Source organism: Notamacropus eugenii, chromosome 5, assembly GCF_028372415.1.
Source record: "Notamacropus eugenii isolate mMacEug1 chromosome 5, mMacEug1.pri_v2, whole genome shotgun sequence".
NCBI classification, from domain to species: domain Eukaryota; kingdom Metazoa; phylum Chordata; class Mammalia; order Diprotodontia; family Macropodidae; genus Notamacropus; species Notamacropus eugenii.
Genome location: NC_092876.1, coordinates 47,941,387 through 47,956,603, shown reverse-complemented (window position 1 = coordinate 47,956,603; position 15,217 = coordinate 47,941,387). Strand labels below are relative to the sequence as shown.

The 15,217-nt window shown below is 38.3% G+C and overlaps 1 protein-coding gene across 1 annotated transcript in view; it reads left to right on the top strand.

The window, feature by feature from the left end:
• Positions 1 to 15,217, top strand: part of LOC140504160 (solute carrier family 2, facilitated glucose transporter member 5-like) — a 62,005-nt gene that overhangs the window by 36,362 nt on the left and 10,426 nt on the right. The window contains exon 13 of the mRNA XM_072608782.1: positions 4,516 to 4,600. The gene's annotated coding sequence lies outside the window, so the exon portion shown is untranslated. The remainder of the gene's footprint in view (positions 1 to 4,515; positions 4,601 to 15,217) is intronic.

Sequence of the window (15,217 nt, the reverse complement as noted above, 5' to 3'; positions counted from 1 at the left end):
TTTTTATTTCAAGCAAGATCTCCAAGCAAGATAAAATTTATTAACTGGGGCATGCTGCCTGTTGATAAAAGGGTCAATGGATTGCCACCATTTATGCCAAAGATCCCAAGCAAAATGATAGTTCCTTTTAAATAGATTTTGGATAGTATAGGACAAAGAAGAAAGCAGGGTAGATGATATCATGGAATTGAGGGCAACATGATTGGTTACAAAGCTGAGGCACAAGGAACAACATGATTGGTAGTAATGGAGGCTTCTCTTATGAAACTGAGAGCTCACTGTCTGAGTCTAGGTGCAAGACAGTAGGGTAATCATTTGGACAGAAAACCAGACTTCCTTGCAGAGTAGCTTGTATAGCGTAAAGACATCAGGTTGTTTCCTTGTACTCATGTATGTTCCAAGGTCAATTAAATTCCTTGAGGCAAGAATAGCTCAGTGATGAGCAGGAGATCTGGATTTCTAAAATGAACCCACTACAGACCAGCTGAATTCTGAACTAAGTTCAGAAACAGAATCATGATTTAAACAGTTACAGCACAATTGTAAATAGAATCAACAAACAAATGATACAGGATCAATCTTAATCTCCTCAGTGTCGCCATTTTCCCATACCCTCACCAACATTTGTCTTTTTCTGTTTCTGTCACATTAGCCAATCTGACAGATGTGAGTTGATACCTCAAATATGTTTTAATTTGTTTCTCTAATAACAGTATTAGTGATTGAGAACATTTTTATTTGATTTTTGATAGTTGTGTTTTCTTCTTAAAATGACCTGTTCATATTCTTTGACCATTTATCAATTGGGGAATAGCTCTTATTTTTATTAATTTTTCTCAGAGTCTTACACTAGACTAATGATGCCTTTGTCTGTGGTTGAAGACTGCTGTAAATGAAGATCCCGTTTCTCCAGTAACCAAGTGACAGACATAAGCCAGACGGTGTTTACTTTAGGAACCCTCAAGAGAGGTCCTTCACCAAATACACAACACATATTCCCTCAGTGTGATGGTTTGTGCTTTCTCTCTAAAGGAGTAATATAGAAGAAAAAAACAAAAATTGGAACTTGAGACCTGAGTTTGAATGATGACCCCTCCTTCAATTGGCTGTATGAGTCCTCTGAGGCTCATTATCCTCATTGGCAGAAGGGAAACATTATTAATAGTTGCCACGTGAATAACAAGAAGGAGTTGCCCTCCTTCATGGGGTAGTTGAAAGGAAAGAGAGTTTTGAACTTCAGAAAGTATCCTTAAAATCCTAGCCCAAGAGCTGAAAGGTACTTTAGACATACCCCTCATTTTAAAGATGAGGAAACTGAGACCAAGAGGCTGAGTGATTCAGAAATGGAATATGAACCCAGGTCATCTGACTCTGAATCCTGTGCCCTTTCTGCCACACCATCCAATCTAAAAGAAAATCAATGACAGGACTGTTTGTCAATTTAATTTTGATTTCAATCTGAGGTTATCAACTTAAGTAGAGATTTAACTGGCCTTAAAGCCAGTGCTTGGCAAAGTGGCTGGAACAGAATAGGTGCCTAATAAATGCTTATTGATCGATTGATTGCTTAGCCTTAGTTTCTAGTGAAACTAGAAGGAAGTAATAGGGCTTGTCATACTCTTTGGCTCTTGGGATTCTAAGACTGGATCCGTTGGCAGAGAGGTAGCAAAGTTCCCAGATGCATCAATGACTTTTCTTACTTCCCAGTATCTGCTCCCTGAATCTAAGATGTTATCTTTTCAATAGAGGTTAATGCTGTCACTGGTGATGGCACCATGGTGGCTACTTTTGGATCATCTTTCCAGTATGGGTACAATGTTGCTGTTGTCAAATCTCCCTCAGAGTTAGGTTGTGCTGGAAAGGGAAATAAACTGAGTCATTCATTCATTAACATTTCCTAAGGACCTCCTATGTATGAGGTTCTATGCTTGCCACTAATGGGAGGCACAAAATATAAAAGGGGGGAGGGTTCCCTGCCCTCAAAGAACCTATTATTTATGTGACATCTTTAAAAATCTTTCTTCATGCATTTGAAAGATCCCCTTGTGGAAAATAGATTTGACTTGCTCAGCTTGGCCAGAGAAACAAAGACAAGGAGCCATGGGTAGAAGGTGTAGAGAGGCAGATTTGGGTCCCATGAGAAGACAGCCTTGCTAACATCTGGAACCATCTCCAGGTGAGAAGAGCTGTCTCTGAAGTTAGTGGATTACCCTCCAGTGGAGGCTCTTCAAAGGAAGGCCAGAGGACCACTTGTTGAGTTTGCTACAGAGGGGATTCCCTTTGAGGTCTGGTTTGGAGTAGGTCCCTTCCAGCCCTGAGCTTTTGTCAGCCTGTGATCTAATAACAGAGAATGTGGACAAGCTGAGAAATGAGGATGGAGCAACCATTCCTCAGGTATCCTGACTGGTCCAGGGCTCTACATACAGAAGGTGCTCAATAAAGAGAGTTGTACTGACATGGTCCTGGTGACAGCTGCCTGACCTTTTCTTCAGTCACATTGGCAAGACCAGGTTACAACCTCAGCTATCTTTTGAAGGAAACTGTCCAAACATCCTTTCCCTCTACTCAGTCTTGCTAGTGTTTGTGTCTGAGGGTTGGAAGGGAGGGGATAGGTGAGGTGCTTAATTACTTCAATTATTTTTCCTACTGGCCCCACCCAGAACCTCAGAGTTGGAAGAGATCACAGGGTCACTGAGTCCAACTGACACTGGAGTGACAATTTCCTCTGTCCCATCCCCAACAAGTGGTCATCCAGACTGTGCCTGAAGACCTTCAGTTACTGAAAGCCCTGCCCCTGATCAGCCATTCCACATCTGGACTGCTCCTCCCAGCAAGAAGTTTTTCCTAACATCAAGCTGAAATTGGCCTCTCTCCGCATTTCCTACCCGTTCCTCTTAGTTCTTCCTTCTAAGTCCCAGCAGAGCAAGGCCAGTCCCTCTTCCATGGAACTGCTCTTCAGATTCTTAAAAACTGTTCACATGACCCTTCCTGCTGTCATTTTTCTCTTTTCCAGGTAAAGTCAAATTCTTTCTTTTTTAAAATATGATTCTAAATCATGAAAGACTTTTACAATGACACCTACTGTGATAGGACTTTGAAATATTTGAGCAATAGGGTCGTGACTCTGCTGTGGTCTGTCACTGTATCCATGTTTCCTCTAGGAGACTTAATTGGGTCACTCATAGTTGGTCTGATGGTAAGTAAATGTAGTAAGTGAGAATTCTCCAATTCATAGGAATTCATCAACAGACCTTGGTAGGATGTTGAACATTTAGGATTAAAACTCCAGCTTATCTTTGATTAGGGTAACATAGGGGATAAATTGTTAGATCTGAAGTCAGGAACACTTAGATTCAAATTTTAACTTCTGACACCACATCCATGGCCATAAACAAATCAACCAGCCTCAGTTTTCTCCTCCATCAAATGGGAATATGGTAATCACCATAACAGCTAGTATTTGTATAGTGCCTACGATATGTCAGGCACTGCACTAAGCACTTCACAGGCATAATCTCATTTGATCTTCACAACAATCCTGGGAGAAGTAGGTGCTATTACTACTCCCATTTTTACAAGTGAGGAAACAGAGATAAACAGTGGTTAAATGACTTGCCCAAGATCAGGCATGTGGTAAGTGTCTGAGGCTAGATTTGAACTCAGGTCTTCCAGTCTCCAGGCCCACTGGAGACTGGATGCTGGACACTGTGGCTCCCAGCTGTCTCTCAGTAATAATATCTGTCTTACAGTGTTGCTATGAGACTCTAATGGGGCAAAATGTGTAACATTCTTTGTTGACCTTAATAATAACTTTATATATGTATGTGTGTAGATATATCACATATTAGCAAATATTGGCATTAAAAATAAATATTCTTAGTATTTGGAGCTAGTAGGAAACTCAGAGCACAGAGTCACAGATTCTAAGAGCTAGGGCAGAGGGGCCCTCAGAGGCCATTTGGTACCTGAACAAGAATTTCCCGCTTCAGCAATAATAGGTAACATTTATATAGTGTTTTAAGTTGTGCAAAGGGCTTTACAAATAAAATTTCACTTGATCCTTCCAATTAATCTGGGAGATGGGTGCTAATATTATCCCCATTTTACAGATGAGTAAACTGAAGCAGAGATTAAGTGACTTGTCCAGGGTCACACAACTAGTAAGTGTTTGAGGCTGGATTGGAACTCAGGTCATCTTGACTCCAAGTCCAGCCCTTTCCCCAAGCACCAGACCATTGGTTATGCAGCTTTTTCCTGGAAGACTTCTAGTAAGGTCATAGATCTATAGCTGGATGGGCCCTTAGAGGCCAGAGAGTCCAATGCTTTCATTTTCCAGACAAACTGAGGCTCATGAATGTTCAATGACATTGAACATTGTCATGTAACTTGTAAGTGCTTGAGGAAAGATTTGAACTCAGGTTTTCCTGGCTCCAAGTTCTCTAGCCACTGAGTCCTGTAGAGACTACAATAGTTACTTAAAGGAAGAGACTTAGTTCCTTCTTTTTTCCTCTGTAGAAAGGGGACCTTGCTGATCAGAAACATATTTTTCGTCGTTCCTGCAACTTTGATGGGATGCAGCAAAGTGGCCAAGTCCTTTGAGGTGATTATCTTTGCTTGAATTGTGTGGGAATATGTGCAGGTAAGCGTGAGGTTTAAATATGGGATATTATTATGGCCAGACTTACCAGGAAGGCAATGGTAACAGATGCTCACTAAGTGCTTTAAAGTTTATCAAGTGTTTTCCACACCTTAGCGAATTTGAATCTCAATAAACTACAGGTGTTGTTTCCATTTCACAGGTGAAGAAACTGAGGTTAAGCAATGATTTGCTCTAGGTCACATAGATAGTAAGGGTCAAAGGCAGGACTGGAACTCAAGTCTTCCTGATTCTGGGTCCATCATTCCATCCACTCTGTCACAAGGAGTGCCAGGCATAGTTCTGGAGATACCACTTAGCTACATTTTAAGATGGAGATGGTTTGTTCACTCTGCTAGTCTTCCAGCCACCATGGCAGAGAGAGAGTTCTGGATCTGGAATCAGAAGGTTTGAATCCCAATTCTTTGAATGGGAGGCATGTCCCTTTATTTCCCTGTGCACTTGTTTCCTCATCTGTGAAATGAAAACCACAGATTAGATCCTAGATCTGAAGCTTGTCCCTTGGATACCTGGACAAGAATCTCTTTCATAGCATCTCTTGCAAGTGATCAGACATTCTTTGCTTAGAGACCTCCAGTTGGAGGGAGCCCACCCTCTCCTTAGGCCACTTTCCCCTCTGGGGCAGCTCAAATTCTTGGGTAGTTAGTTCTTACATGGAGCCTCAGTGAGCATCTGTGCCACTGCCAGCCAGCACCCCAGTCCTGCTCTCTGAGGCCAAGCTCAGTGCCAGGCATATATACTGTAGGTACTTAATAAATGCTTCTTGACTGAGTGACTCACTGATCAAGCAGAACAAATCCAGTCCTCCTCCTTCCTCATGATAACCACAGCTAGCCTGTCTCACACACACACACACACACACTTGCCGCTTTTCTTATTTCCAAACTAAAGATCCCCATTTCCTTCGCATCCTCAGATAACATGATTTCCTTTCCCCTTTTAAAATATCAAGCCCAGGACTAATGCTAAAGCTATAGTTGTGGGCTGACTGAGGTAGAAAAAGATAGAGTAGCACTAACAACCCCCACCTGCACACACAACCTCTTGTTTTTCTATGCCCAGTTTCCACCACACCATTATCCAGTTTTCCCAGCAATTTTTGTCTGACAGTGAGTTCTTGTCCCAGAAGCTGGGGTCCTTGGGTTTATCAAACAATAGATTGTCATATTCATTGTCTCCTGTGTCTTGAGTACCTAGCATATTCCATTTGTCTACCCTTCTGTTTCTTAGCCAATACCAAGTAGTTTTGCTAATTGCTGCTTGATAATACAATTTGAGATCTGCTAGAGCTAGGCCACCTTCCCTAGCATTTCTTTTCATTAGTCCCCTTGATATTCAAGACCTTTTGTTCTTCCAGATGAATTTTGATATCATTTTTTCCAGCTTTAGAAAATAATTATCTGAGAGTTTGATTTATATGGCACTAAATAGGTAAATTAATTTAGGTAAAATTGTCATTTTTATTATATTCGCTCAGCCTACCCATGAGCAACTGATGTTTTTCCACTTACTTAGATCTGACTTTATTTCTGCCAAAAGTGTCCTGTAATTGTGTTCATATAGTTCCCTGGATTTGTTTGGGCAGGTAGACTCCCAAATATTTTATAGTGCCTACCCTAGCTTTAAATGAGATTTTTCTTTCTATCTCTTGCTATTGGGCTTTGTTATTAATATACATAGAAATGCAGAAGATTTGTGTGGGTTTATTTTGTAACCTGCAATTTTGCCAGAGTTGTTTATTATTTCAAGTAGTTTTTTACTTGAATCTCTGGAATTCTCTAAGTATATCACCATATCATCTACGAAAGGTGATAACTTAGTTTCTTCTTTGCCTATTCTAATTCCTTCAATTTCTTTATCTTCTCTAATTGCTACGGCTAACATTTCTAGTACCATATTGAATAATAGTGGTGATAATGGACATCCTTGTTTCACCCTTGATCTTATTGGAAATACATCTAGCTTATCTATACCATATAATGCTTGCTGAAGGTTTTAGGTAGATACTGCTTATTATTTTATGGAAAGCTCCATTTATTCCTATGCTCTCCAGTATTTTTAATAGGAATGGGTGTTGTATTTTGTCAAAAGCTCTTTCTACATCTATTGAGATAATCATGTGGTTTCTATAGTTTTCCTAATATTGAACCAGCCCTGCATTCCTAATATGAATCCTACCTGATCATAATGTATTATTCTCATGATAAGTTGCTGTATTCTTTTTGATAAAATCTTATTTAAAATTTTTACATCTACATTCATTAGAGAAATTGGTCTACAATTTTCTTTCTCTGTTTTGGCTCTTCCTGGTTTATGTATCAGAACAATATTTGTATCACAAAAAGAATTTGGGAGGACTCCTTCTCCAACTTTCCCAAATACTCTATATAGTATTGGAATTAACTGTTCTTTAAATGTTTGATAGAATTCACTTGTAAATCCAACCTATTATTTTTCTAATCCAATTCTATGATCATAGATCCTACACATGTGGAGCAAAAAGAACATTTAGCAGAGAGAATGTCAGAGTGGGGGAGTAAAGATCTAGGGGGTCCTAAGGACCTGGGGAGTGGGGACTTTCACAGTCCTTAAGACACAGAATGTAAAATCTAAAAGAAGCCTTAAAACATAGAACATCAGAGCTGGAAGGGACCTTAAAACATAGAATAATAGACCTCCAACGGGTCTTAGAATGTAGGACGTCAGAGTGGGAAGGGGCCTTACACATAATTTAATCCAGAAATGTCAAATTCAGGCCTACAAATCCTCTGACTGCACCAGGACAAGATTAAAAGGTAATTGAGAAATGTGTAACAAAATAAATAAAAAATAGAACATAATCATAGTTAATAAATTAACTTATTAAATTAATTTAATAGATAACAGATAATATTAACTTGTGGTTTTCTAAGTCCATATGCAGCCTGCATGGATCATTTTTACTTGAGTTTGGCACTACTGATTTACTCCAATCCACACGCACACCCTCCATTGTACATATGAAGAAACTGAGGCCCATATAGGTAAAGGCTGAAGTCACAACCTGAAGTCACACTGGGTCTGAGACTTGAATATGGAATCTTCTGATTCCATATATGGAACTGTTTCCAAACCTTCTAGTTTGATTTAAACTCTGTTATCCTGTGATGCCTTTGATGAAAGCCACACTTTGGGACTAGCTATCAGGATGGCACAACCATTGCTGCCCATGATGGGGTTGAGAGGCACTGCCATCTTGTTACTTCTTCTGTTACTACTGGGGATGGAAAGTTTGTCTTCTCTGGAACTGCTCAACTTTCCAGGAGTGCTATAGAAAATCTCCTTTCACTCCTAGACCATACCACCAATACCTTAGCAGGGGCTCATTACTGCCAGCATGTTGCTGTGGGTGGTGTGGAATCTGGGGGATGGGAAAAGTGCTTTGGGAGAGAAAGAAGACCTGGAAAATGAAGTTGTGGGAATGTGTGTTGGAGGAAATTAGACACAAACTTCAGTTTGTCCAGTTGAGTGTGTGTGTGTGTGTGTGTGTGTGTGTGTGTGTGTGAGAGACAGACAGACAGACACAGAGACAGACACAGAGAGAGAGGGGATCACACACTGTGGCTGTGACATTTTAAATTGTCTATATTTCAGATAATCTTTAGCCTCCATAATAGAAGTTATCACCTCTGTCCATTCCTTTTCTTTTTATTACCTCCCAACTTGGATCTAATCAGGAGGTATATTCCTTAAAATATTATAAGGGGATATTCAGAGATCCAGTAATTTTTCATCATCAGTCCTTCGGAGTTGTCTTGGATCATTGTACTGCTGAGAATAGCTAAGTTATTCACAGCTTATCATCTTACATTGTTGCTGTTACTTTGTACACAGCACATTTCACTTTGCATCAGCTCATGCAAGTCTTTCAAGGTTTTTCTGAGAGCAACTTGCTCATCATTTCTTATAGTACAATAATATTTCATCATAATCACATACCACAACTTGTTCAACTATTCCATATTTGATGGGCATCCCCTCAACTTCTAATTCTTTACCCCCAGAAAAGAACTGCTATAAATATTTATACATATGTGTGTGTGTGTCCTTTTCCTTTTTTTAATCTCTTTTGGAATACAGACCTAGTAGTGGTTTTGCTAGGTCAAAGAGTATGCTAGGTTTTATAGCCCTTCGGGTATAGTTCCAAATTGCTCTACAGAACAGTTGAATCAATTCACAGCTCCACCAACAGTGCATTAAAGTCTCATTTCCCCCATGTTCCTTCCAACATTTGTCATTAACTTTTCTGTCCTATTAGCCAACCTAATAGGTATCAGATAGTACCTCAGAATTGTTTTTACTTGCATTTCTCTAAATAATGAGTTAGAGTATTTTTTCTTATGGCTATAGATAGGTTGATCTGAAAACTGACCATATCTTTTGATCATTTATCAGTTGGGGAATGGATCTTATTTTTATTAATTTTATTCAGTTCTCTATATGTTTGAGAAGTGAAGCCTGTATCAGAGAAACTTGGTTTAAAATGTTTTTCACAGTTACTATTGCTAACTATATTTCCCTCTATCTAATTCCACCCCTCTAGTTGATTTTATTCTCTCTGTCCTCAAAACTGTCCCTCCTCAAAAGTGTTTTGCTTCTGACTACCCTCTCCCTCAATTTGCCCTCTCTTCTATCACTCCCCCACTTTTCTTATTCCTTTTCCCTCCTACTTTCCTGTAGGGTATGTAAGATAGATTTCTATACTGAATTGAATGTATATGTTGTTCCCTCTTTGAGCCAGTTCTGATGAGAGTAAGTTTCACTCTCTCCCCTTACCTCCCTCCATTCTCCCCTCCACTACAAAAGCACTTTTTTGCCTCTTTTAATTTATGCCTTTCTACAGCTCCCTTTTTCTTTCTCCCAACACATTCCTTTCTCACCCTTTAATTTTATTTTTTTTAGATATCATCCTTTCATATTCAACTCACACCTGTGGTCTCTATCTATATATGCTCCTTCTAACCACCCTAATAATGAGAAAGGTATTATGAATTACAAATATCACCTTCCCATATAGGAATGTAAACAGTTTAAGTTTATTAAGTCCCTTGTGATTTCTCTATCCTGTTTACTTTTTTATTCTTCTCTTAAGTCTTGTACTTGAAAGTCAAATTTTCTATACAGCTCCAGTTTTTTCAGCAAGAATGCTTGAAAGTCCTCTATCTCGTTGAATGTCCATTTTTTTCCACTGAAGGATTATGCTCAATTTTGATGGGAAGGGGATGCTTGGTTGCAATTCTACTCCTTTACTCTCTTGAATATTCCAAGCCCTCTGATCCTTAATGTAGAAGCTTCTAAAACTTGTGTTATTCTGACTGTGGCTCCATGATACTTAAATTGTTTCTTTCTAGCTCCTTGCAATATCTTCTCTTTGACCTGGAAATTCTGGAATTTGGCTATAATATTTCTGGCAGTTTTCATTTTGGCATGTCTCTGGGGAGGTGATTGGCGGATTCTTCCATTTCTATTTTACCTTTTGGCTCTAGAATATTGGAGCAATTTTCCTTGATAATTTCTTCAAAGATGATGTCTACCCCACATCATTTATCATTTCAGGGAGTTCAATAATTTTAAAATTATCTGTCCTGGATCTTTTTTCTAGTTCAGTTGTTTTTCCAATGAGATATTTTAAATTGTCTTCTATTTTTTTCATTTTTTTGTTTTGTTTTATCATTTCTTGATTTCTCATAAAGTCATTAGCTTCCATTTACTCAATTCTAATTTTCAAGTAATTATTTTTTTCAGTGATATTTTGGGCATCTTTTTCCATTTAACCAATTATTTTTTTAGGTGTTATTTTCTTCAGTATTTTTTGTGTCTTTTTAACCATGCTATTAACTCGTTTTTCATTATTTCTTGCATCACTCTCATTTCTCTTCCCAAATTTTCCTCTATTTCTCTTATTTGATTTTCAAAATCCTATTTGAGCTCTTTCATGCTATAAGACCAATTCATATTTTTCTCGGAGGCTTTGGATGAATGAACTTTGACTTTGTTGTCTTCTCCTGAATGTATGTTTTTTATCTTACTTATCACCATAATTTCAATAGTCAGAATTTTTTTCTGTTTTGTTCATTTTCCCAGCTTGTTAGTTGACTTTTAAAATTCTTTATTAAAGTAGGGCTCTGCTAGGCAGAGCCAAGATGGCAGAGTAGAAAGACACACATACTCTAGCTGTTCCCCCACAGCCCATAAATTTCCTGTAAAAAAATGACTCTAAACAAATTCTAGACCAGCAGAAGCCACAAAACAACAGAGTGAAAGAGAACAAGGTAGCCTGGAAGGCCAACAGGAAGGCAGAGTGGAGCACAGCCCATGGAGCCCAGCCCAGCCCTGGCCACTCAGCACCAGCAGGAATAGGACCAGAACAGGCCTTGAGGGTAGAATCCCCAGCAGCAGTGGAGGTTCTCAGATCCCTCAATCCTCAAATGCCAAAGAAAGCTTCAAAGGTCAGTGAGAAAGCTTTTTCAGCTGGGAAAGGAAATGCAATCTGGCCCCACCAGCAGCAGCCTCTGCAGCAGCAGCATCCATTTTTGGAGATGTCCACCTAAAAATCCCCTGGGGGAATTGAGCCACTGATCTGAATCTCAGCCCTGAACTGGGCCCTGGGGTGAGGAGGAAGAGTGCTGGCAGAACTGGAGGTGACTGTGGAGAGGGAATTCTACTGCTCCCAGATTTGGGGCAGAAAAGTTTTTGGTTGCTCTCAGACCAGTGCTTTGGCCAGGAGAGGAGTAAACTCTTCCCCCTTGATTGTGCCACCTTGGAGGAACTGAGAACTTACAGGTCCCCAGAGTCAGGTCCTCCTGACAAAGGACTCAAAAGTCAAGTAACTGGCTGATGAAATGCCCAAAAAAGGGAAAAAAATAAAACTATAGAAGGCTACTTTCTTGGTGAACAGGTATTTTCTTCCATCCTTTTGGATGAGGAAGAACAATGCATACTGTCAAAGCAAGTCAAGGCTTCTGCATCCAATACCTCCAAAATAAATATGGAATGGTCTCAGGTCATGGAAGAGCTCAAAAAGGATTTTAAAAATCAAGTAATAGGGGTAGAGGAAAAATTGGAAAAAGAAATGACAGAGATGCAAGAAAGTCATGAGAAGCGAGTCAACAATTTGCTAAAGGAGACCCAAAAAATGCTGAAGAAAATAACACCTTCAAAAATAGATTAACTCAATTGGAAAAAGAGGTTCAAAAAGTCAATTAGGAGAAGAATGCTTTAAAAAGCAAAATTAGCCAAATGGAAAAGGAATTTCAAAAGCTCACTGCAGAACATTGTTCTTTAAAAACTAGAATGGAATAAATGGAAGCTGATGACTTTATGAGAAGCCAAGAAATTACAAAAAAAAAAAAAAACAACCAAAAGAATGAAAACATGGAAGATAATGTGAAATATCTCATTGGAAAAACAATTGACCTGAAAAATAGATCCAAGAGAGACAATTTAAAAATTATGGGACTACCTGAAATCCATGATCAAAAAAAGGGCCTAGACATCATCTTTCATGAAATTATCAAGGAAATTTGCCCTGATATTCTAGAACCAGAGGGCAAAATAAATTTTGAAAGAATCCACCAATCACCTCCTGAAAGACATCTGAAAAGAGAAACACTTAGGAATATTGTAGTCAAATTCCAGAGTTCCCAGATGAAGGAGAAAATATTACAAGCAGCTTGAAAGACACAATTTGAGTATTGTGGAAATGCAATCAGGATAACACAAGATCTAGCAGTTTCTACAGTAAGGGATCAAATGGATTTGAATATGATATTCCAGAAGTCAAAGAAACTAGGATTAAAACCAAAAATCACTTGCCAGGTCAAACTGAGTATTTCATTTACTTTGGGGGGGAAATGGTCAGTCAATGAAATAGAGGACCTTCAAGCATTCTTGATGAAAAGACCAGAATTGAATAGAAAATTTGACTTTCAAACACAAGAATCAAGAGAAGCTTGAAAAGATAAACAGGACAGAGAAATCACAAGGGACTTGCTAAAGGTAAACTGTTTACCTTCCTACATGGAAAGATAATATTTGTAACTTTTGAAACTTTTCTCAGTTTCTGGGTAGTTGGAGGCATTATAAACACACACACACACACACACACACACACACACACACAGAGACAGAGAGACTGAGACAGAGAGACTGAGACAAAGAGCACAGGGTGAGTTGAATAGGAAGGGATCATATCTAAAAAATAAAATTAAGAGTGAGAAAAGGATATATTGGGGGGAGAAATGGAATGGGGCAAATTTTCTCTCATAAAAGAGTCAAGAAAAGTTTTTTTCTATGGAGGAGAAAAGGGAGGAGGTGAGAGGGGAAAAAGTGAAACTTACTCTCATCACATTTAGCTCAAGGAAGGAATAACATGCACACTCAATTTGGTATGAAAATCTATCTTACACTACAGGAAGTAAGAGAGAAGGGGATAAGCAGGGTGAGGGGGATGATGGAAGGGAGGGCAAATGGAAGGAGGGAGCAATTAGAAGTAAACACTCTTGGGGAGGAGGGACAAGATCAAAAGAGAGAATAGAAGAAATAGGGGGGCAGGATAGTATGGAGGGAAATATAGTTAGTCTTACACAACATGACTATTATGGAAGTCATTTGCAAAACTATACATATATAGCCTATATTGAATTGTTTGCCTTCTCAGTGGACATGGGTGGGGAGGGAGAAAGGAAGAGAAGTTGGAACTCAAAGTTTTAGGAACATATGTTGAGAATTGTCTTTGCATACAACTGGGAAATAAGAAATACTGGTAATGGGGCATAGAAATTTATCTTGCCCTACAGGACAAGAGAGACGATGGGGATAAGGGACAACAGGGGTGTTAGAAAGGAGGGCAGATTGGTGGAAGGGGTAATCAGAATGCAAAGCATTTTGGAGTGGGGAAAGGGGAGAGATGGGGAGAAAATTTGGAACTCAAAATTTTGTGGAAATGAATGTTGAAAATTTAAAATAAATAAAATTTTTAAAAAATATTTTAAAAAATGAGAAAGCTTTCAAAAAATACAACACCCATTCCTACTGAAAATACTGAAGAGCATAGAAATAATTGGAGTCTACCTTAAAATAATAAGTAGTATCTACCTAACCCCATCAGCAAGCATTACATGTAATGGGGACAAGCTAGATGCATTTCCAGTAAGATCAGGGGTAAACAAAGATGTTTCATTGTTATTCTGTATGGTATTAGAATTGTTAGCGTCAGCAACAACAAAAGAAAAAGAAATTGAAGGAATTAGAATAGGCAAAGAAGAAACTAACTTATCACTTTCCAAATGATATGATGATAAACTTAGAGAATCCTACAGAATCAAGTAAAAAACTACTTGAAATAATAAACAACTTTAGCAAAATTTCAGTTTACAAAAAAACCCCACACAAATCATCTGCATTTCTACATATTACTAACAAAGCCCAGCAGCAAGAGATAGAAAGAAAAATCCCATTTGAAGTTACAGTAGACACTATATAATATTTGGGAGTCTGCCTGCCAAAACAAACCCAGGGACTATATGAACACAATTACAAAATACTTCACACAAATAAAGTAAAATCTAAGGAATTGGAAATATAGCAATTGCTCATGGGTAGGCCAAGCCAATATAACAAAAATGACAATTCTACCTAAATTAATTTACTTATTCAGTCCCATACCAATCAAACTACCAAAAAATTATTTTATAGAACTAGAAAAAATAATGACAGAATTCATCTGGAAGAAAAAAGGTCAAGGATATTAAAGGAATTAATGAAAAAAATGCAAAGGATGGCAGCTTAGCTATACCAGATCTAAAACTATATTTTAAGGTGGCAACCATCAAAATTATCTGGTATTAGCTAAGAAATAGAGTTGTGGATGAGTGAAATATGTTTGATAAGCCCAATGATCCCACCTTCCAGGATTCACTATAGTGAATAGCAGACTCACTATTTGACAAAAACTTCTGGAAAATCTGGAAAACAGTATGGCAAAAACTAAGTATAGACCAAAATCTTACACTGTATACAAAGATGAGTTCAAAATGGGCACATGATTTAGACATAAAGAGTAATACCGAAAGCAAATTAGGAGAACAGGGAATAGTTTACCTGTCAGATGTATGGAGTAGAGAAGGTTTTATGACCAAACAAGGGATAGAGAACATTAGGAGATGTAAAATAGATCATTTTTATTATATTAAAGTTAAAAGGTTTTGCACAAATAAAACCAATGCAACCAAGATTAGAAGGAAAGCAAAAAGCAGGGAAACAATTTTTAGAGCCAATGTCTCTAATAAAGGCCTCGTTTCTCAAATATATAGGGAACTGAGTCAAATTTATAAGAATACAGTCATTCCCAATTGATGGTCAAAATAAATGGTCAAAGGATATGAACAGGCAGTTTCAGATGAAGAAATCAAAGCTATCTCTAGTCATATGAAAAAATGCTCTGAGAAATACAAATTAAAACAACTCTGAGGTACCACCTCACTCCTATCAGATTGGCTAATGTGACAGAAAAGGAAAATG